Consider the following 23,994-nt stretch of genomic DNA (forward strand, 5'->3'; position numbering starts at 1 on the left):
CAGGTGAAGGAAATCAACAAAATGGCTCAAGATCTGAAGATAGAATTGGAAGAATTAAAGAAAACACAAACAGAGGAAATCACGGAGAAGGAGAACCTAGGAAAGAAAATAGGAACTACAGAGGTAAGCATAACCAACAGACTACAAGAGATGGAAGAAGAATTTCAGATGTGGAAGATACAATGGAAGAAATCGATGTATCCATCAAAGAAAATGTTAAATCTAAAAAATTCCTGACACAAACCATCCAAGAAATCCAAGACAACATAAAAAGACAAAACCTAAGAATAATAGGAATAGAGGAAAAAGAAGATTCCCTCCTCCAAGGCCCAGAAAATATTTTCAACAAAATCATTAAGGAAAATTTCCCCAACTTAAAGGGGAGGCCTATAAGAATACAAGAGGCCTACAGAACACATAATAAATTAGACCAGAAAGGAAAATCCTCCCGCCAAATAATAATCAAAACAGTAAGTTTACAGAACAAAGAAAAAATGCTAAAAACTGCAAGGGAAAAAGGCCAAGTAAGGAATAATGGCAAACCCATCAGAATCACACCTGACTTCTCAATGGAAACTATGAAAGCCAGAAGGGCCTGGACGGATATCATGCAGACCCTAAGAGAACACAGATGTCAGCCTAGGCTACTATATCCAGCAAAACTCTCAGTCCTCATGCCTACACACAATCCAGCGTTACAGAAGATACTAGAAGAAAAAATACAACCCAAGAAAACTAACTACTTTCAAGAAATCATAGGAAATAAATAACCTCACTACAGCAAAACAAAAGTAGCCAAACACACAAACACACTACCATGGCCAACACCAACATCAAAGGATCTAACAGCCACTGGTCATTAATCTCCCTCAATATCAAGGACTCAATTCTCCAATAAAAAGACACAGACTAACAGAATGGATGCGTAACCAAGACCCAACAATCTGTTGCATACAAGAAACACACTTAAATCACAAAGATATACATTACCTGAGAGTAAAGGGCTGGAAGATGGTTTTCCAAGCAAATGAACCCAAGAAGCAAGCAGGAGTAGCCATCCTAATATCTAATAAAGTAGATTTTCAACCAAAATCAATCAAAAGAGATAGAGAAGGACACTTCATACTCATGAAGGGAAAAATCCACCAGGAAGATATCACAATCCTGAACATCTATGCCCCAAATGCAAGGGCACCCACATTTGTAAAAGAAACTTTAATAAAACTTAAACCACACAGAGACCCCCCTACATTAACAGTGGGAGACTTCAACACCCCATTCTCAACATAGGATAGGTCAACAAAACAGAAATTAAACAAAGAAACAATAACTCTGACAGAGGTCATGAATCAAATGGACCTCACAGACATCTATCTACAGAACCTTTTACCCAAACTCAAAAGAATTTACTTCTTCTCAGAACCTCATGGAACCTTCTCCAAAATAGAGCATATAATTGGTCACAAAGCAAGCCTAAACAGATACAAGAAGACTGAAATAATCCCTTGTATCCTATCTGATCACCATGGACTAAAACTGGACCTCAATGACAAAAATAGCAAAAGTCCTACACACACATGGAAACCGAACAACTTGCTTCTAAATGACAGATGGGTCAGAGAAGAAATAAAGAAAGAAATTAAAGACTTCCTAGAATTCAATGAAAATGAAGGCATAACATACCCAAACTTATGGGACACAATGAAAGCAGTGCTAAGAGGACAGTTCATAGAACTAAATGCCTTCAAAAAGAAATTCGAAACATCTCATGCAAGCAACTTAATGGCTCACTTAAGAGCCCTAGAAAAAAAAGAAGCAGACACACCAAAGAGGAATAGATGGCTGAAAATAATCAAACTCAGGGCTGAAATCAATAAATTAGAAACAAATAAAACAATTCAAAGAATCAATGAAACCAAGAGCTGGTTCTTTGAGAAAATCAAGAAGATAGACAAACCCTTAGCCAAACTAACTAAAAGGCAGAGAGAAACTATCCAAATCAACAAAATCAGAAACAAAAAGGGGAATATAACCACAGACAGTGAAGAAATCCAAACAATAATTAGGTCTTACTTCCAAAGCCTATATGCCACAAAATTTGAAAATCTAAATGAAATGGACAATTTTATTGACTGATTCTACATGCCAAAGCTGAATCAAGACCAGGTAAACCAATTAAATAGTCCTGTATCCCCTAAGAAAATAGAAGCTGTCATCAAAAGTCTACCATGCAAAAAAAGCCCAGGGCCAGATGGTTTCAGCACAGAATTCTACCAGACCTTCAAAGAAGAGCTAACACCAATACTCTTCAAACTATTCCACAAGATAAAAACAGAAGGAAAACTACCAAACTCATTCTATGAAGCCACAGTCACCTTGGTACCTAAACCTCACAAAGACCCAACAAAGAAAGAGAATTTCAGGCCAATCTCCCTCATGAACATTGATGCAAAAATACTCAACAAAATACTCGCAAACTGAATACAAGAACACATCAAAGACATCATCCACTATGACCAAGTAGGCTTCATCCCAGGCATGCAAGGGTGGTTCAATATACAGAAATCCACCAATGTGATCCACCACATAAACAAACTGAAGGAGAAAAACCACATGATCATCTCCTTAGATGCTGAAAAGGTATTTGACAAAATCCAACATCCATTCATATTTAAATTATTGGAGAAATCAGGGATACAAGGCACATACATGAACATAGTAAAGGCGATATACAACAAGCCTATAGCCAACATCAAACTCAATGGAGAAAAACTTAAATCATTCCCACTGAAATCAGGGACAAGGCAAGGTTGTCCACTCTCTCCATATCTTTTCAACATTGTTCTTGAAGTCTTACCTAGAGCAATAAGACAATTGAAGGAGATCAAGGGGATACTAATTGGAAAGGAATAAGTCAAAGTATCACTATGTGCAGATGATATGATAGTATATGTGAGTGACCCCAAAAACTCTACCAGGGAACTCCTACAGCTGATTAACACCTTCAGCAATGTGGCTAGATACAAAATTAACTCAAAAAAAATCAGTAGCCTTCCTGTATACAAAGGACAAAAAGGCCGAGAAACAAATTAGGGAAACAACACCCTTCACAATAGCCACCAAGGACATAAAGTACCTTGGTGTTAACCTAACCAAGCAAGTCAAAGACTTGTATTTAAAAAATTTCCAGTCTCTGAAGAAAGAATTGGAAGAAGATATCAGAAGATGGAAAGATCTCCCATGCTCATGGCTTGGCAAGATTAACATAGTAAAAATGGCCATCTTACCAAAAACAATCTACAGATTCAATGCAAATCCCATCAATTTACCAACACAATTCTTTATAGACCTGGAAAAAAAAATTCTCACCTTCACATGGAACAACAAGAAATCCAGAATTGGTAAAACAATTCTCTACAGTAAGAGATCTTCATGAGGTATCTTCATCCCTGATCTCAAGCTCTACTGTAGAGCAACAATACTAAAAACTGCATGGTACTGGCATAGAAACAGACTGGTGGATCAATGGAATCGAATAGAAGACCCTGACATAAATCCACACACTTATGGACACCTGATCTTTGACAAAGACGCCAAATCCATTCAATGGAAAAAAGACAGCATCTTCAACAAATGGTGCTGGTCTAACTGGAAGTCTACATGTAGAAAAATGCAAATAGATCCATACTTATCACCCTGCACAAAACTAAAGTCCAAGTGGATCAAAGACCTCAGCATAAAACTAGACACACTAAACCGCTTAGAAGAAAAAATGAGGAATACCCTTGAACTCATTGGCACAGGAGATAACTTCCTGAACAGAACACCAACAGCACAGGCTCTAAGAGCAACAATTAATAAATGGGATCTCATGAAACTGAAAAGCTTCTGTAAAGCAAAGGATACTGTGCTCAGAACAAAACAACAGTCTACAGATTGGGAAAAGATCTTCACCAACCTCTGACAGAGGGCTAATATCCAGTATATATAAAGAACTAAAGAAGTTAAACAAAAAATCAAGTAATCCAATTAAAAAATGGGGTACAGAGCTAAACAGAGAATTCTCTGCAGAGAAATATCGAATGACAGAGAAACACTTAAAGAAATGCTCAACCTCATTAGCCATCAGGGAAATGCAAATCAAAACAACCCTAAGATTTCACCTTACACCCATCAGAATGTCTAAGATCAAAAACTCAAGAGACAACACATGCTGGAGAGGTTGTGGAGAAAGGGGAACCCTCCTCCACTGCTGGTGGGAATGTAAACTTGTACAACCACTCTGGAAAGCAATCTGGTGCTTTTTCAGACTATTAGGAGTAGCACTTCCTCCATATCCAGCTATACCACTCCTAGACATATATCCAAAAGATTCTCAAGTACACAATAAGGACATTTGCTCAACCATGTTTGTAGCAGCCTTATTTGTAATAGCCAGAATTTGGAAACAGCCCAGATCCCCCTCAGTGGAGGAATGGATGCACAAATTGTGGTATATCTACACAATAGAATATTACTCAGCAATAAAAAGCAAGGAAATCATGAAATTTGCAGGTAAATGGTGGGATCTGGAAAAGATCATCCTGAGTGAGCTATCCCAGCAGCAGAGGGATGCACACGGTATATACTCACTCATATAGACATATAATATAGGATAAACCTATTAAAATCTGTACACCTAAAGAAACTAATCAAGAGGGAGGACTCTTGCTAAAATGCTCAATTCCTATCCAGAAAGGCAAAGAGGAGACATCAGAAGAAGAAGAAAAGAGGGAACAAGTCAGGAGCCTGACGCAGAGGACCTCTGAAAAGCTCTGCCCTGCAGACTATCAATGTAGATACTGAGACTTATGGGCAACCTTTGGGAAGAGTGCAGGGAATCATAGGAAAGAAGTGGGAAACAGTAAGATCTGGAGAGGACAGGAACTCCATAAGGAGAGCAACAGAACCAAAAAAATCTGAGCACAGGGGTCTTTCCTGATACTGCTATTCCAACCAAGGTCTATGCATGGAGATAACCTAAGACCCCTGCACAGATGTAGCCCATGGCTATTCAGTGTCCAAGTGGGTTCCATTGTAATAGGAACAGGGACTGTCTCTGACATGAACTGATTGGCATGCTGTTTAATTACCTCCCCCTGAGGGGGAATCAGCATTACCAGGCCACAGAAGAGGACAAGGCAGCCACTCCTGATGAGAACTAATTGACTAGGATCAGAAGGAAGGAAAAGAAGTCCTCCCCTATCAGTGGACTTGGGGAGGGCATGCATGCAGATGGTGGAGGAAGAGAGGGATTGGGATGGGAGGAGGGAGGGAACCAAGGGGGGGTATACAAAGTGAGTAAAGTGTAATTAATAAAGAAAAATAAAATAAAAAAATAAAAAATAAATTAAAAAAAAAGAAATACATGGAGGGGACAGGAGCTCCAAAAGGAGACCAACAGAGCCAAAAAAAAAAAATCTGAGCTCAGGGTCTCTTACAGAGACTGATGAATCAACCATGCATGGAGAGGACCTAGACCCCCTGTATAGATGTAGCCCATGGGCATCTCAGTCTCCATGGGGTTCCCTAGTAAGGGGATCAGGGGTTGTCTCTGAAATGGACTCAGTAATCACTCTTTGCTCACCTCCCCCTGGTGAGGTGAGCTAACTAGGCCACAGAGAAAGAGGAAAGAGACAGTCCTGATGAGACCTGATAGTCTAGGGCCAGATAGTAGGGGAGGAGGACCTTCCCTACCAGTGGAGTAGGGGAGGGACACGGAAGGGAAAGAAGGAAGGAGGGTAGGATGGGGAAGGGAGAGGGAGGGTGGGATGGGGAAGAGATTAGGGATGGGGCTACAGCCAGGATATAAAGTGAATAAATTGTAATAAATAATAATAAGAATTTTTTCTTAAAAAAGATGGCTCCTGGGCCTACACTGAAATGATGCTCCACCATACAACAAGGACATTTGCTTAACCATGTTTATAGCAGCTTTATTCAGATAAAGAAACTGTTGTACAATTACACAATGGAATACTACTCAGCCATTAAAAACAAGGAAATCATGAAATGGTAAATGTATGGAACTAGGAAAGATCATCCTGAATGAGGTAATACAGACCCAGAAATACACACATGGTATGTACTCATTTACAAGTGGATTTTAGTCATATAGCACAGGATAGATATACTATAATGCAGAGACCCCCAAGAAGATAAGTAGCAAGGAGTGCCCAAGGGAGGATGTGCAAATCTTACCCAGAAAGATAAATAGAATAGACAGAGGTAGTGTTTGAAGAGTGGGAACAAGGTAGAAGAGGGAGCACAGAGAGAAATAAGAGTGGAGATCAGATCTGGGGAGAGTAGAGGTGGGAGGGCAGAGGGCCTGCAGAGAAAAGAGAGACGGTGGGTGGGGCATCTCTGTGACAAGCTGCAGACATAAATTAGATTAGGGAATGTCCAACCAATCCAGGTCCCAACCCTAAGACCCACCTCACAGAAGAAAGCCAACCCCTATCACCTATTAAAGTTACTCTAATAGGCTTGCAGACAAGAGCCTACCAGAGTTGGCCTCTTAGAGACTCCACCTAGCAACAGCTTGAAACAGATACTGACACTCATGGACAAACATTGGGCAAAGCATCGGGAATCTACTGGAAACAAGGGGGCAAGGATAAATGGACCTATAGGTGATAAAAGCTCCACAAAGAGATCATAAGAGCCAACGAACCAGGGCCCAGAGGGTCCTATGCAGTCTGAAGCACCAATCAAGGACAACACATGGTCTGAGTCTAGGTCCTCTACTTATAAGTAGCCGATGGCCCACTAGTTAGGGGAGTGGGGCATATCTCTGACATGGACTATGTTGCCTGCTTTTTGATTGCTTCCCTACCAGGCCACAGGGAAGAGACACAAACTCAGTCTTCATGTGAATAGATGAGCTGGGGTGTCTGGGTAAGAGGGCTCCCCTATTCTGAAGAATAGGGTAGAGGGGATGCTGGATCAAGGGTGAGACTGGGAGGAGAGGAAGGAGGGGCCTATGACCAATATGTAAATGAAATTAATTAATAAAAAAATGGAAAAAGACTGCAAATAACTAAATATCCTCTTTGTCCCCAAGTTCTCTTCACTTTTCCTCAACATGGCATCCAGATTGATTCTTATATAACACCATACCCTTCCTTAAGTCCCTCAAGGCCTCACTACTGGCTGTAAGACAATGTATTAGCCACTTCTCTGTGGCATCTCTGAGTTTATCTCTAGTTCTCCTTGCTGATTCTATTGTGACCCCATGGGCATCTTGTTGGTCAAATATGCCAGGCCCACCTCGATACCTACTGTATGTACACAGAATTATCTCTTGTTAGTAACTTAGAATGTTTTAACTTTCAACATCCTGTGTAGTTTTGATGCTTACTATTTATTACTTTGTTTATTATTTATTGATTTCACATGACTAGATGCCAGTCTAAGCAAGCAGAGATTACTGTCCTCTCTGAACACAACAGAACAGTGCCTAGAAAATTATAGACACTTTAGGCCTATGGAATGAATGAATACTAACAGCTGTATCTTTCTGCCATACGTGTTACACCAATTGTTGGTCTAAATGCTAATAATGATCACACCATGAACTGACATTCAAGTTCCTTTTCATTGGCATCACAGAAAATAAGATGTGATGCTGGGAACAGACCTTGCCTCGGAAGCTTACAAATCCATAGAATCTCCATCACTACCAGCCAGGTAACCTGAGCCAAGCCACCTTTGTATTTTAATTTTTAGTTTTCTCATTTATGGGACTGCAAATCTTCAATACCTACTTCACACAGTTGCCATGAAAATTGAGTTAGTATATTGATCATATGTAGTATGATCAATAAGTATTATCAATGCTAGTAATAAATGCAGTGGCTTTGATAAATGTGCAGCTATAGAATGGTCTGAAAGAGTTATATTGCTAGATGATTGTTAGCTCTAAAAATGGCAAAAATAGACTTTTGATCATCACAGATTTTAAAGATAATAATCCACAAATGCCTCTCATCTGATTAATAAAAATTGTAACCCCCTTTATATTCTTCAGCCCTTTTAGCCTAAGGACTTATATACTTGAAAAAATCACTGGAGTCCTCAGAGAGTACTGTGGTTTAATCCCGTAGATATTTTATAATTCAAAATTAGAGATGTTTTAAGTATACATTAATTCACTTAAAATATCAACACTAAGCCTCTTATGATGCTAAAAAGAAAAATCCTTTTAGAATCTACATTTTTAACAAGGCCATTTATAGGGAGGGGTAGCAAAGCTACAGTTCCAGAAATCTCTTTAATGTTTCTTCACGAAACCTGAACCGTCTTGTAGGCTTTGTGTCAAGTTTCTAGAGGTATTAGATTGCACATCACACAGCCTTTGGGAAACCTCATTGTACACTCATGAGAAATGAAACCACAAAGACAAATAGCTTTCCAGTTTTATTTTGAAAAGTGTGTACTCTGAGGGGGTTTCAGAAACCTCTTAATTCTTTATAATGCTTTGAAGGAGCACAAGGCTGGCTTATGTTTTTTTCTTCATGGGGATTGACGAGATTACAACATTCTATAATTTTCCACAAATCTTTTCCAACCTTTTCAACAGGAAAACTTAACAGATAGAAACCATGCCTTTTATCCCTTTCCTCTTTATCCTCACCAGAGAAAATTAAAGTTATACGTCAAAGATCCTGTGGGACTTGGGGCAGTAACCAGCAAAAGTGTCCCTAGTTTAGTGAGCACCAGGGTTTCTGCCACACTATGGTGTCCAGGACTCAACTCTGGCTTTCAATCACACCTAGCATAATTGTATGCACCCTTAAGGTTCTGGGAAAACTATAGACTTTGAAAAAAAAATGAACCCAGAGCAATATTTTCTCCCTTGGGCATCATGAAGCGCAATTCTAGGAAGCAAAAGTGCAGTGACATTCAGCTTTCATCACATCGCCACAAAAACAAATGTGAAGCTTTCCATTAAAATACTCGTGACTTGGCATTTAAAGCCAGAGATAACTACTCAATATATAATATATATATATATATATATATATATATATATATATATTAATAGAGGACATTTTGCTAAATAAAATTTCCCTTGGACCAAATTTTAATACATCACTGACATTATATAATGAATAACACATGTGTCACTCACAGCCAAGGTAGGGAAAGCAGCAGTCAGCACTCTTGAATAAGCACCACGTTCCCAGCCATAGCTCCTGCCTGGAAACAGGCACCACAGACCCGGAGGAGTCAGGCTACAGCCCCTTGGGACTTCTGCTATCTCTGCAAACCAGGGTCACAGAAACCTTGCCATCAATCTAAAAGGAGCAGATTTTTCAAGAAGGAACATGTTTGACAGTCCCTTGAGAAAGAATTAGCTGGAGCAATCTGAGGCTTTGCAGAAAGATTTCAAGCTTAGGTAACATGGGTAGACAGGAGGTGGGTGGGGAAAACGATCCAGATGAACCTTGTCGAACTTGCTTTTGCATTTGTGCGCCTGTGGCAAAAGCAGGGTGAGCCGGAGAAAGTGAGCATGGTGGTGATAGCTGGAGTCCTGTCACCCAGATGGAGCAGCACTTCCTTTCCTCCCTCCTCTCTGAAAAACACCCCCTTTCCCAACCTTATACCTGAGTGAACCTCTCTGCCTGGCTTGAAGGATATTTTGATGCTGTTAGGACTTTCCAGGACCTTGAGCACACTCAGGGGGCTCTGAGGGAGTCAAGCTGACTCCGTGCATATGGACTGCTGAAAATAAGAAAAGGAAACACAGACACAGACACACACCAAGTTTGTCTGCAAGAGTTCCTCTTCATTCCTTAATTCTAATACCAAAGCCTAAGTACTCACCAGACATGTCTAGACCAGAGTGGTATTCCTAACAGCTTTCATCCTGCTGTGCCAAACCTGCTGGCCCTCTATAAAAGTTTGTTAAATTCACCTAGGAGAGTTCTGCAGACCCAGAGCTCTCTTTGATGTTCTTTTGTTTTTCTTCTTCTGGTTTGTGTCCCATAGACTTATATCAAATAATGCCTCTTCCTAATTCATCACATGGAAGGAGGCTATTTTTTCATTTCATGTATCATGTATCCTCCCAAGTGATTTCCTTTGGCTTCATGCCCTGCCACCTGGGATTCAGAGGGACTCCATTGTGGGGACATATAAAGATTCCTGTCATTGTCTCAGCTAAATCTCAATGCTACAAATCTGGATTACTGGGGAGACAGGACGAGGATAATTCAAAAGAGGCTAAATACTTATGGAAGACTCTACCCAGCAGGGTACTGAAATAGATGCTGAGACTCATAGCCAAACTTTGGGCAAAGTACAGGGAATCTTATGAGAGAAGGAGGATATAGAAAGACCTGGAGGACACAGGAGCTCCACAAGGAGACCAACAAAGCCAAAAAACCTGGACCCTGGGGTCTTTGCTAAGACTGATACTCCAACCAAGGACCATGCAGAGATGTAGCCCATGGCAGTTCAGTGTTCAAGTGGCTACTCTAGTAAGGGTAGCCCATGGAAGTTCAGGGTCCAAGTGGATTTCCTAGTAAGGGGAACAGGGGCTGTCTCTGACATGTACTCAGTGGCTTGCTCTTTGGGCACCTCTCCCTGAGGAATTGGGGCAGGCTTACCAGGCCATAGAGGAAGACAATGCACCCAGTTCTGATGAGACCAGATAGGCTAGGGTCAGAGGGAAGGGGACTGTGTACTGTGGAAGGGGCATGGGAGGAGAAGATGGAGGGAGTATGAGACTGGGAGGGGTTACAGCTGGGATACAAAGTGAATAATTGAAATAGATAGATAGATAGATAGATAGATAGATAGATAGATAGATAGATAGATAGATAGATAGATAGAAGTAAAAGAAAGAAATGTCTGCTTTTTTTTGGAAATAGATTAAAATAACTGACTCTACAAATCCTCACTGTTGACTTTGGCCAGGAACTTGGTAGGTAACCCCAAAATGAATTACAGCAATGCTTAAGAAAATACTACAGAAGGGAGAGCATTCATACAATCTCAAACTGAGACCACTGAACAAAAGAATCAAAATAAACAAGGCAAGGAGCCTGTTGGTTACAGTGGCACATGGTGGCACTTCAATGGAGAGGTGGCAAGTGCAAACAAGAAAGTCGGCCAGAACTATCATTGGTGATCTAGCATGGAGTATGAAATACAGTAGCAGAAACAGGAAAGACCCTGTCTCAGCCAGCTGGAAGGCTAGAACCAGCTCTTAAAGAGCTGTTGTCTGACCTTAACATATGTGCCATGGCGTGTGTGTGTGTGTGTGTGTGTGTGTGTATGTCTGTGTGTGTGCTCCTGTGTGTATGTGTGTTTTAAATGTCTGAGAGTGGAGGTTGAAAACTATAATTACTCTGCTCTGAGGGGAAAAAAGTCGACACAAAGCTAAGACCTTCACCATTTCCATTTTTGGTAGTGTCACCTCTGTTTTCTTCCAATACACCTCTCCTTGGTACAGTCACAATCTGAAGTTCATCTCTCCCATGAAGCAGTTTTCTGTATCTTTCTCTTCTGCCACCCCTTTTTTTCTATCAGTGGGAGCAGGGTTCACTCCAGGGCTTCATGCATGCAAAGTAAGAACTGCACCAACTAAGTTACATCTCCACCTGTACCTCACTCTTGTGAAGTTTTATTATATTAGGTTTTTGGTAGTTATACAGAACTTCCAAGTGGGTTCCCTAGTAATGAGAACAGGCCTGTCTCTGATGTGAACTCAGTGGCTGGCTCTTTGATCACTTTCCCCTGATTGGTGCAGCCTTACCAGGCCACAGAAGAAGACAATGCAGCCAGTCCTTATGAGACCTGATAGGCTAGGGTCAGAGTGAAGGAGAGGAGAACCTCCCCTATCAGTGGACCAGGAGGAGGGCATGGGAGGACATGAGGGAGGGAGGGTAGGATTGGGAGGGGATGGAGGGTGGCAGCTACAGCTGGGGTAAAAACAAATAAACTGTAAGACCACCTAATATGTCAAGAGCAGAAAAAAATGTGCATGAATTTTAAGAGAGAAAAATATCTGTGAAAGAAATTGAAGGTAAAGTGTAGAAGGATGTAATGCCTGTGAAACTTTCATAATGAAGCCACGCAAAAGCCTTGGGCTTTTCTTTGTTTGACATATTTATTACTGATTTATCTCATTACTTGCTTTTGGTTTATTTGCGCTTTTAAAATGCCTTAATTCAGTTTTAACCCATAAATTTGGTCATTTTCTCTAGATTTTTCCAATTTGTAGAACATGTATTTTATTTTCCAAAATCATCCTCATGGATGGATTTATGTAGTTAGACCATCTTTTTTGATCTCTAATTTTATCCTCTTTCTTCCCCCTTCCTCCATATCCTTTCTCTCTGTCTCCATGTCCTGTTATTGCTACTTTGTTAGTCTTGTTAAAGGTATTAATTTTTTTCTTTTCAAAGAGCTTCTTCCTCATTGCTATTATTTATATCCTGACTTATTTGATTCCTCTCTGTGATTTATTTTTCTTCCCTTTCACTAAATTTGGATTTGTTTAGTTCTTTCCAAGTTCTTGAGGAGCCTCATTGCTTTGTTTATTTAAAGCTTTATTTTTCCCCTTGTGACATAGGCTCTCCCTGCTGTCAAATTTCCTTCTTAGTGCAGCACTGCTGTGTATCACAAGTTTTAACATCTTGTGGTTCCATTTCCATTTGTTTTAAGGAATTTAACTTTTTATGACCTTTTCAATGACTCACTGCTCAACTGTTTGTTGTTCTGCCTTCCTCTAGGTATGATTTCTAAAGTTCTTCATTTTCTATTCTAGTTTTAGTTGATTATAACAAGAAGAGAGACAGTATGTGATTTCATTAATTTTTAATTTGACAAAAATGTATCTTCACTTTCATATATGATGCACTCTAGAGGAAATTCCATGCATTGATAAAAACAATACATTTTGCAATTAGGAAAGGATGTACTACAAATAGATGTTAATCTGATCTCTAGTAATAACTATTGTTTTGTTCATATTCTAGTCATTTTGATAATTTGATTCTTCCTCCCTTATTCATCTTCAGGAAATTGATATGCCTAAATCTTTTATTTTTTCAGTGTGGCCGCACTTTTTAAAATATTTCATTATGTATGATGGAAATTTTGGACTTTTTATAAACTGGTATGGTTAACATAAACTTCTTCAGTTTTCACTTAACTTTGTCTTTATTTCTCCTCCATTTTCAAATAGCCTTACTAGATATAGTAATTGGGTTGGTGACTATCTTCAAGATGTGACATGTTATTCCATGTCCTCTTTTTTTTTTCAACTTTAAAGACTGGATTTATTTGGAGAAAACAAAAAACTCTCAACCCAAAGGATGGGATTTTACATCTCAAGACATCTCCCAAGTAATGTGTACAGATTACAAATCATTTTCACAGAAGATATTTTTGTACTAATTTTACATGTATTCAGGAGTGGGACATAAGTCAACCCCTGTTTTAATTTTAACAGAGGAGCAATGGAAGAGAATGGGACTGTTTTGTGGTTTCTTTAAGTTCCCTTTACTAGAACCCCATGTGGGTGCTCAGGTTTATAATGTATGTGACCTAGACTGTGATTTTTTTTTTTTTCTGCTTAGGAGAGTTGGCTTCTTGACTCCCCTCAAGAATAAAGGATAATGCAAAGAAGGGTCCTAATTTCTCTCACAGCACAGTAGCTTGGCCTGTATGCTTTGATGTGAGGAGTCAGTTCCAAAGATGGAAAACTTCCTGTGTGGGAAGTCAGGACCTGCAGACAAATGATACCTTGGGTCTCAATGTGAAGTCCTCGACCTGCTGTGTAGGAGCATTGATGTGCTGCAGCAGTGAGCATAGCAAATCACTCATGTGATTGCCTAGTAGCTTAAAGTGGGCTTTTACAGAGATACCTGCAGTTGAATGAGTTCTTAAAAACCATTGTTTGTAAACAATGGAAAGGCAGTTTGCCCTCTTGTCTATTTCCCGTCCAGATAGTTGCATCCAAAAGAAAGCTGTTTTGTCCATGTCCTCTTAAACTATAGAATTTCTACTGAGAAATCTGATGTTAGTGGAAAGTGGTGACTCTAATGTATGATTTAGCGTGTGTGTGTGTGTGTGTGTGTGTGTGTGTGTGTGTGTGTGCGCGCACATTTGGTGCACATATTTGACTGTGTAGGTGCATGACAGGCAAAGAAAAATTTAGGGCATCTTTATAGTTTTCTACCTTATTACCTTAAGACTGGTCTCTCACTGAACAAAGAGCTTGCTATTTTGGCTAAGCTGACCGTCCATCAATGAGCTTCCAAGATCTGCCTGTCTCTGCCTCCCAACGCTGGGGCTACAAGCACGTGAATGTCTCCATGCCTGGCTTTTCCTTTGTGTGCTTTGAAATTGAACTCAGATTCTCCAGCGTGTATAGCAAGAGCCCATACCCGCTCAGCCATCTCCCCATCTTATCTATCAGTTTTCTCTTAAAATTCCTTCCTTGTGCTGCATTTTGACAGTCATAGTTATATCTATCTATCTACATGTACATATATGTGTGTATCACTTTGTAGTCACAGTGATCCCAAGCCCCCTGTTTAATCTCTGGTGTCCTCCTTTTTCTGTCTGACTGAGATGTTCCTGCCTCTGGTCTCTCACTTGACCTAGCTTCCTGAATTCCCACTCACTTTCAATTCATTTACTAAATTTGTTCTATCACACGGTTTCTGGTTGGTTTCAAATTCTATCTCATTGCTGTGTTTCTCATTCACATTGTGAATTGCTGTCCTATTTTTCACTTAAGTATTCATCACTATTCTCCTGAGGATCAGTAATCACTCTGTGTGCTTCAGCTTGAAATCTATTGTTACTATATGTTTGGAGTGAGTTACTAGAGAATTGTGATCTTTGGGGCATGGCCTGTCTCTTGATTTGTGCACCTGGGATGCCTTTGTTTAGTATGCAGCTTTCTCTCCTTCAATGGTGTCAGTTGTCAAGCAATTTTGTGTTTATTTCTAGATGCTCATCATGGTAAAAGTCTCTTGAGTAGATTCCTTAGCTGTGGCTAGTGAGTTTGTGCAGAGTGTCAGGAAGACCCACTGTCACTGAAGGTCTTGCAAGAGTGAAGACAGTTCAGGAGGTCCAGCGTAGATAAGACTGTATGGGATTCACAGTGTATGGCTGTTCCTACAATGGAAGTGGTTGCTGAGAGAATAGCTTCTGTGTTGTATGAATGCATCACTTGTCAATTTTAAAAAGAAAAACTATGGCCTATAAGATATGCAGACTAGAAGGTGGGGCATCCAGAAGGCAAAAATGATTCTGGGATAGTGTCAGGAACATGATATTTGTCCAGGAAGGTGTGAGGAGGACATAGATATGGTACCTGAGAAAAGGTAACTGGCCACATGGCGGAAAACCAATTAGTATAAATGGGTTATTTTAAATTATGAGCTAGTCAGAGAAGAGCCTAACTTTATGGCCTGGATATTTGTACATATATTTTGAGTCTCATGAGTCATTTTTCTGAAAGCTTAGGGCCTGGAGGAAAAACCACCACAGCAAGTGGTGGCCCATATGATGTCATGGGAGTTTCGTCAAGTACTGTTGATGTTAGCTATGTTACTAATAGGTGTCTGTGGTATTTGTGGTTCAGTGGAGTTACAAAGCTGAGTCACCTTGTTGCTTAGCTTTTTTAGGAGTATAGATTTTAGTATGTTTATCCTATATTATATGTCTAATAACCACTTATGAGTGTGTTCTCAGACCTCATTCAGAAGGGCAAACACGGACAGCCTCCGAAAGACCACTGATCAAGGTATTGAAGCAGAGTCTGAGACTCATAGCCAAACTTTGGGCAGAGTGCCAGAAGCCTTATAGAAGAAAAGGGAGATAAAAAGACCTGAGGGGACAGGAACTCCAAAAGAAGACCAACAGAGAAAAAAAAAAGTCCTTAAGGAGACTGATACCCCAACCAAGGACCATGTATGGAGAGGACCTGAAACCCCTGCTCAGATGTAGCCCATAGACTCAGTCTCCAAGTGGGTTCCCTAATAAGGGGAGCAGGAGCTTTCTCTGTCATGAACTCAGTGGCAGGCGCTTAGATCCCCTGGGGGGTGTAGCCCTGTGAGGCCACAGAGGAAAACAATGCAGCCAGTCCTGATAAAACCTGATAGGCTAGGGTCAGATAGAAGGGGACTAGAGGACTAGTGGACTAGAGGAGGGGCATAGGAGGAAAAGAGGGAGGGAGGGATGGGATTAGGAGGAGACGAGGGAGGGGGCCATAGATGGGATACAAAGTGAATAAATTGTAATAAATAATGATAAGTAATTTTAAAAACATAAAAAAGAAGCTAAGTCGCATATCCTCTGACTTGTTGCTGGTGTGGACCAAGATGCTTCCCCAAGAGGCAGTAACAGGATGGCAGAAGCTCTGTGGTACTCCTACACATTCTTACTTCCAAAGAAGGGTGAGATGATGTACAAGACCCGCTGATAAAGATCTGTGTAGATGTGGCGGCAGGAACAGCTTTGTAAACTTCTCTCTGCTACTGCCGTGGGCCTGCCTGACCAGAAGTACAACCTCAGCCAAGGACAGAGCTAGTGTCATTGCGGGAAGACTTTCTCATGTATCTGTTGGCTGATTCATACTTCATTGAGTGGGAGTGAGTTATTCCTTCTGTCACATGAAACTCCTCTAAGCTTAAAAAGAAAAGGAGAGAAAAGGAGAATATAGGCTGGCATCAGGGAAAGTGTCTCTCCAGATATGCTTGGACAATGTGCCCCATGGGTAAGGTGACAGTTACATAATGGATGCGATACCCAAGAATATCCAACACTCTCTAGTGAGGGAGAGAGCAATAGAATAAGAGTCCCTCCCACACCTTAATGAGGAGGTGACAGACACCAGACATAATCCTGGGGGCAGGAACAATGGGAAGGACTTGAGAAAATGTCTTCCGTAGGGCTCTGCTGTGAAACAAAGGCACTGGCTGCAGCCCTAGCCTCTAAGCTTTTGTTTTTCTGATGATACTGCAAGGTTTTAATGCTAAGCCAGTATCCAGTAGATCACGCGCCACTTCTTTACATTGAATATGTTATTTAAAATTGCACCTTTGAAGGACACTTTTGGGTTTATCTGTGTATCTGGTTTCTACAATACTTAATAAAAAGAACAGAGATCCCTTTAAGGCAACTGTTTAAGCAGACATCTTTTTTTCCTTGTCTATAATGGTACAGTTACTCCTCCACTGTTGACAAGCCTTGTACCCTACGTTATTTTAAAGTGGTTTCACCCCAAGCATGTTGTCTGAGTTTGTGTTTTTATTGCAGTAGTGAAACACCATGACCAAAGCAACTTGGGAAAGAAAGGGTTTATTTGGCTTACACTTCCACAGCACTATTCATCATATAAGGATGTCAACACAGAAACTCAAACAGGGCAGGGACTTGGAGGCGGCAGCTGATGCAGAAGCCATGAGAGTGAATTGCTACTTACTGCTTGGTTCCTAGTGGTTTGCTCAGTCTGCTTTCTTAGAGAACCCAGGACCACAAGCCTAGGGATGGCACCACCCACAGTGGTCTGGGTCCTCACCCATCAGTCACTAACTAGGAAAATGGCCCACAGGCTCGACTCTATCCAAATCTTATGGAGACATTTTTTTTTCAATTGAGCCTCTCAAATGAATTTAGCTTGTGTCAAGTTGTCATAAAATTAGCCAGCACAATTGACCTTTTGTCATCTTGACACACAAACACATCAGCATTAACCCACAGCCTTTTTTTTTTTTCACATTTATCCGTAAGATTTCACATTGAAAACATAGCTTTAAAAAGTCCTACGGTCTTTACAAATTCAAACACATTAAAATTTCAGTCCCTTAAAAATATCTCATCTTTAAAAAAAAAGCCTAAATCTCTTAAAAGTTCAAAATCTATCCACTGTAGGCTGCTGTAAAAATTAAAATTAAATAAGTTACTTGCATACTTCAAGAGGAAAAAAACAGGGCACAGTCACAATCAGATCAAAGCAAAAGCAAACTCCCAAGAGTATAAATAACACAACGTCCAGTGTCTGAGATCCACTCAAGACCTACTAGGCTTCTCCAAAGAGCTTGCTACGCTTCTCAGCTCCACCTTATGCAGCTCACACAGTTTGTCTGCTAAACTTGGGACGTCCCACTTCAAGGCTGATGCTCTTCTTGTTGGTCATTTCTTGGTAATAGTATCTCCAAAATGCTGGGGTCTGTGCTACAACTGGGCTGCACTTTCACCAATGGCTTCTTCTGGGCTCTCTTTATGGTGCCAAGCCTCATTTTCTCTCCATGACCCCTTCAATCCTGAGCCTTCAACTACTACTGAAGGCTGCACCTTCACCGATGGTCTCTTTTTGCCTTTCACAGTGCCAAGCCTCAGCGGATCTCCATGGTCTCTTCATCCATTCACAGCAGTATTACCGACAACTACCAAGCTTGGCTGTCACCATAAAGTACAACCTAGGCCTCATTTAGAACACAGCTTCTATGTGCTGACTCTCAGGAAACACTTTTCAGAAGATTATATCTCAACAATGTTGGTCTTTTCTTTTTTTCATTTTTTTATTTTTATTAATTAAAGTTTATTCACTTTGTATACCCCTGTAGCTGCCTTCCTACTCCCCTCCCAATCTTACCCTCTCTCCCCCTTCTCCATCCATGTCCCTCCCCAAGTCCACTGATAGGGGAGGTCCTCCTCTCCTTCCTACTGATCCTAGTCTATCAGATCTCATCAGGAATGGCTGCATTGTCTTCCTCTGTGCCCTGGTAAGGCTGCTCCCCATTCAGGGGGAAGTGATCAAAGAGCAGGCCAATCAGTTCATGTCAGAGACAGTCCCTGTTCCCATTACTATGGAGGCCAGTTGGACACTGAACTGCCATGGGCTACCTCTGTGCAGGGGTTTCAGGCCATCTCCATGAATGGTCCTTGGTTGGAGTATTAGTCTCAGAAAAGACCACTGTGCCCAGATTTTTTGGTTCTGTTGCTCTCCTTGTGAAGCTCCTATCCTCTCTAGGTCTTTCTATCTCCCCCTTCTTTCATAAGATTCCTTGTACTCCATCCAAAGTTTGGCTATAAGTCTCAGCATCTGCTCTGATGCCTTTCAGATGCCCTCTGTGGTAGCTGGTCTCATCTTAATCATCATTATCAGAGACAAGTACCTGTGACTAGATAGTTCATAAGCCCCAGCAGAAAACTGTTAAATTGGTATAGTATTAAACCTTGACTTCTAATGGCTTATTGCCATACCCAATGTGATGGTTTGAGTAAGAATGAATCCCATAGGTTCTCATATTTAAACAATTGGTTCCCACTTGGTAGAACTGTTTAAGAAAGATTAGGAAGTGTGGCCTTGTTGAAGGTGAAACACATGCCAGGTCTTTAAGGCCCCCCAAACCTCCCAATCTTCCCAGTGTCCTCTCTGTCTTCTACTTGCAGTTTAGAGTGAGAGACCAAAAGATAAGCAGCGATTGTTAACACTATGTAGAGTAGGCGCGGTATAGCAGTAAGTTCCCTGAGGGGAGAGCTACCTCGCTGCATTCTTTCCCGCCTTCCTGGTTCCGGGTGGGTATGTGACTTGGCTCACAATCTGCCTTCCCGCCTTCCCGGTTCCGGGTAGGTGACTCGACTCACAATCTGCCTTCCCGCCTTCCCGGTTCCGGGTACGTGACTTAACTACGGCTTTGTTCAAACCACCCAATCAGACCCCTGTAACTATGCTTCTCGCTTCTGTAACCGCGCCTCCTGCTCCTGAGCCCTATAAAAACCCGTCACCCTAACCGAGAGGCGCACAAGTCCTCCGATAGGCTTGGTCGCCCCGGGTACCCGTGTATCAAAATAAACCTCTTGCGGCTTGCATCCGAAGGCTGGTCTCGCTGTTCCTTGGGAAGCAGGGTCTCCCCGTCTAGAGAGGCTCCTGGGAGTCTTTCAAGAGAGGCGAGCTCTCAGATATTCCTCCTGCCATGCCATGCCTTCACTCCACTATCACGGATTTTAACCCTCTGAAGTCATAAGCCCAATTAAACACTTTCTCTTATAAGTGGCCTTGGTCATGGGCTTTTTAAAAAAATTACAATAGAAAAATAGCTAACATACTGTTTAATAAGAGAAGTTTCTATTTGCAGTAGATGGTGATTAATGCAGAGAATCACAACTGATCAAGATGCAGAAAACAGGAGACTGTGGTGTGTTCAGCCCTCAAAGGGACATTTATAATGCCTCCTCCCATGGCTCAGAAATCATCATGAAAGAGGGGCTGAGAAGATTCATGAAGCAGAGGCTGTGGATAACTACAACAAAACAGTGTTTTCTAGACGTAACAGGGCAGTTTTCACATATAAACTTACAGAGTTGTGACATCCCTCACAAGACCTTGCAGATACAAATCAGGCAAAACCTAAAAGCTCAACACAAAGGAGGAAAGCAAGCAGGAAGTGCCCCCCCTAACTTAAGAGTGACTGATAATTTGATGGGTGCCTGGAGAGGAAGAGTCACATCATGTTGAGGGCACCAAGCCCTGGGGGCTGGCTGCAGAGTACTTGGATAGCACTAATGGGACTTGATGAGTTAATACAGAACTCAAAGTCAACTTCATAGGGATGTAGGGTTGATCTGGAAGAACTGAGGGAGGGTAGATATGATTGAAACATAGTGTGTGAATTTCTGAGAGAATTTATAAAATATTATTAGGAAAGAAAACACTTGTATAGTATAGGCATGACCTGGACTTCAAATATTCCATGCCAAAATTTCCTTTGGCTTCTAAAATTTCATATTAGTAGTACATTAGATGATATTTTAATAAGTACTTGGGACAGTGTGTTGTCAAGTAGATAACATTTAAAGATTAAATGAAACTAGCTACTTCAGGGTGAATGTTACTTAAATTGTTACCATGCTGGGACTTTACAACATCATGTTTTAATTATAGTTCATCATTTTTATTTCTTTTTGAAAACACATGCTTTCTATAAAAAAGGAAACATTTTCCAAAAGTTTCAAAATTTGGGAACAAAATGGCAACTTGCTTTTAGGAAACTGCTGAAATTACCGTGGCCGAAATTATGGGCTTTTTAAAAACACTACTGTATCAATTTCATCTAGTTGTTTATATCAGATATACATATTTGTGTAAGATGCTTATTATAAGACAAGATAAATTTGTGCCATATGGGAACTATATGCTATTTATAGCATACGTTTCATTTAATTTTTTTCTAAAAATAATTTATTGAAAATAGCCTTTAAGTGACATTTTATGTACCACCCAATATTTCCATTTCCCATAAAAATTCCTTTTGCCTCTCATTCAGTACTTGTACCTGATACAAGTCCCCATATACCATTGACTTGATCTATTACCACTTCTTATAGAACATCACGTTGATATGACAATGCAATATAAATTGTAAGATGTGCATCCTTTTGTGTTATCTCTGTGTGTGATGGCTTAAAAGCATATTCTCATCAACTCATACAGAGTTTCATATCAAATCCCTCATACATTCAGATATTTGTGTGACTTCTCTTCTAAGGCAACTGAAGAAAGATAAAATAGACATTCATACAGACGTCTTCATGTAGACATATTTTCATTTCCCTTGGATAAGGCTTAGTCTTATATTAACTGTGTATTTGACTTCATAAGTGCATCAAATTGTTTTCCAACTTGGGCAAACTTTTGGATTCGAGTTTTTGCCAGGAACTACTACTGAAAATATTTATGTAACACAAATTCCATCACTGACATACATATACCTGCATGCAGACACACATATCAGTATATATACATATTTGTGTATATATGTGTGTGTACATATAATAATAAAAATAAACAAACACAAAAATCTTTAAGTTTTGTATTTAAATAGTTTTATTTCTTTGTAATAGACACACACTGAATAAATACTTGCACATAATTGATTAGATTTGACCTGTGTATACTGTGAAATATTATCATGAGTGATCAGTATAGCCATTGGCACAAACAAGGACCTTACATGGAGATAACTTAGAACCCCTGCACAGAAGTAGCCCATGGCAGCTCAGTATCCAAGAGGGTTCCCCAATAATAAGACCAGGGACTGTCTCTGACATGTACTCGTGGAATGGCTCTTTGATCACCTCCACCTGAGTAGGGATCAGCCTTACCAGTCCTCAGAGGAAGACAAAGAAACCAGTCCTGATGAGACCTGATAGACTATGGTCAAATGGAACGGGAGAACGACCTCCCCTATCAGTGGACGTGGGGAAGGGCATAGGAGAAGAAGTGGGTGAGAGGGTGGGATTGGGAGGGGATCAGGGAAGGAGCTACAAATGGGATACAAAGTGAATAAACTGCAATTAATAAAAATTAAAAAAAAACATTCAAAATCTTACCTTCTGGTTATTTTGAAATATATGTTATTTTAAACTGTAGCTACCATACTGCACAACAGAACTAGAGAACTTAATCCTTCTCTACTATTGTACCTTTGTAGTTACTGAATCACTTGATTCCTGCTGTTTCCAATCCACTGCACCTAGTCTCTTCCATCAGCATTTTCCTACTCTCAACTTTTATGAAATCATCCTCCTTAGATTCTAAATATAACTGAGGTTGTACAACATTAGTCGTTCTGCACCATTTCATTGAAGAGAGCATCCTCGACATCCAATCCCAATGTCACAGATGGCATGATTTCCTCTGAATGACTAAAGAAACTACTATTGCATTATCAGTTTTTGAATGACTTTATTTTATATGCATGAATGTTTTCCTCCGTGAATGTATGTGTACCACATGAGTGTCTGGTGCTCATGGAGAGCATAAGAGGTCTTGGGATTGGAATTATAGAGAGTTGTAAGCCACTGCGTAGGTATTTAGAATCAAACCTGGGCCTACTGTAAGAGTAGCAAATGCTTTCACTGCTGAGACATCTCTCCAGTCCTTGAAGTACCATTTTTAATGCCAGAGATTTCTATTTTGAATTTCCTTGTCTCCATTTGTAACAGTGAACTAACCATAATGTATGTATATGTCTAATGATTAAAATAACATGCAGTGTCATTTGTAGAATGATTGTAATTTACTTTTGGGCTTACTCTTCTATATACAATATTATAAACAAAAAAATTATAAAATATGCCAAATAAAAGTAACCTATCATTAAGAGAGAAGGAAACAAACATGCTCAGAGCTCCAAATGATCCAGATGTTGAAATGATAGGACTTTCAAAAGACTATGGATTATATATGCTAAGATATATAACAGAACAAAGAGATGGGGGATTTCAGCAGACAAATGCAAGCCATGAAAGTTTTGAGTGTGAATGAAAGTAAAAATGTGCATGTGAAATGTCAGAAATGGACAAATCTTTTAATAGGTTTATCAGCAGACTGCACAATAGAGGGAACCTTCACTGAGCAAATTATGACTATGGAAATTATGCAAGTGAAAACACAACTCAAAAACCGAGGGAAAGAACAGATCATCCAAGAGCTATGAGACAATACCACAGTCTCTAACAAGCAGAATTGATGTCATCAGTGAGAAAAGGGAAACACTATAAAAAAGATAAACAAAATAATGATGAAGATTTTTCCTAAGTCTATCGTGATGCCCTGAGAAATAGTCCCCATAGCCACATTTAACTGAACACTTGGTCTCCAGTTGGTGGAACAATTTGGGAAGGTATTTTAGGAAGTGGAGCCTGGCTGGAGGAAGGACTCATGCTAGGGAGGAGAGTTTATCTTTGGCTACTGTTTTTTTCTCTTTCACTCTGCTTTATTTTCCATTTGAAGATGCAATCAGCCAACTTTTTGCTTGGGCCAAATGGTGCCATGACTCTCTCCCACCACAGTGGACTCCCTCTCCAGAACTGTAAGCCAAAATAAATGCCATCTTCCATAAATTGCTTTTGGTCAAACATTTAACTTGGATTCAGCCACATATAACATAGAAAAGACACAGCTCAAACTCTCCATTG

The sequence above is a fragment of the Meriones unguiculatus genome, chromosome 12 (genome assembly GCF_030254825.1).
Source record: "Meriones unguiculatus strain TT.TT164.6M chromosome 12, Bangor_MerUng_6.1, whole genome shotgun sequence".
Taxonomy (NCBI): domain Eukaryota; kingdom Metazoa; phylum Chordata; class Mammalia; order Rodentia; family Muridae; genus Meriones; species Meriones unguiculatus.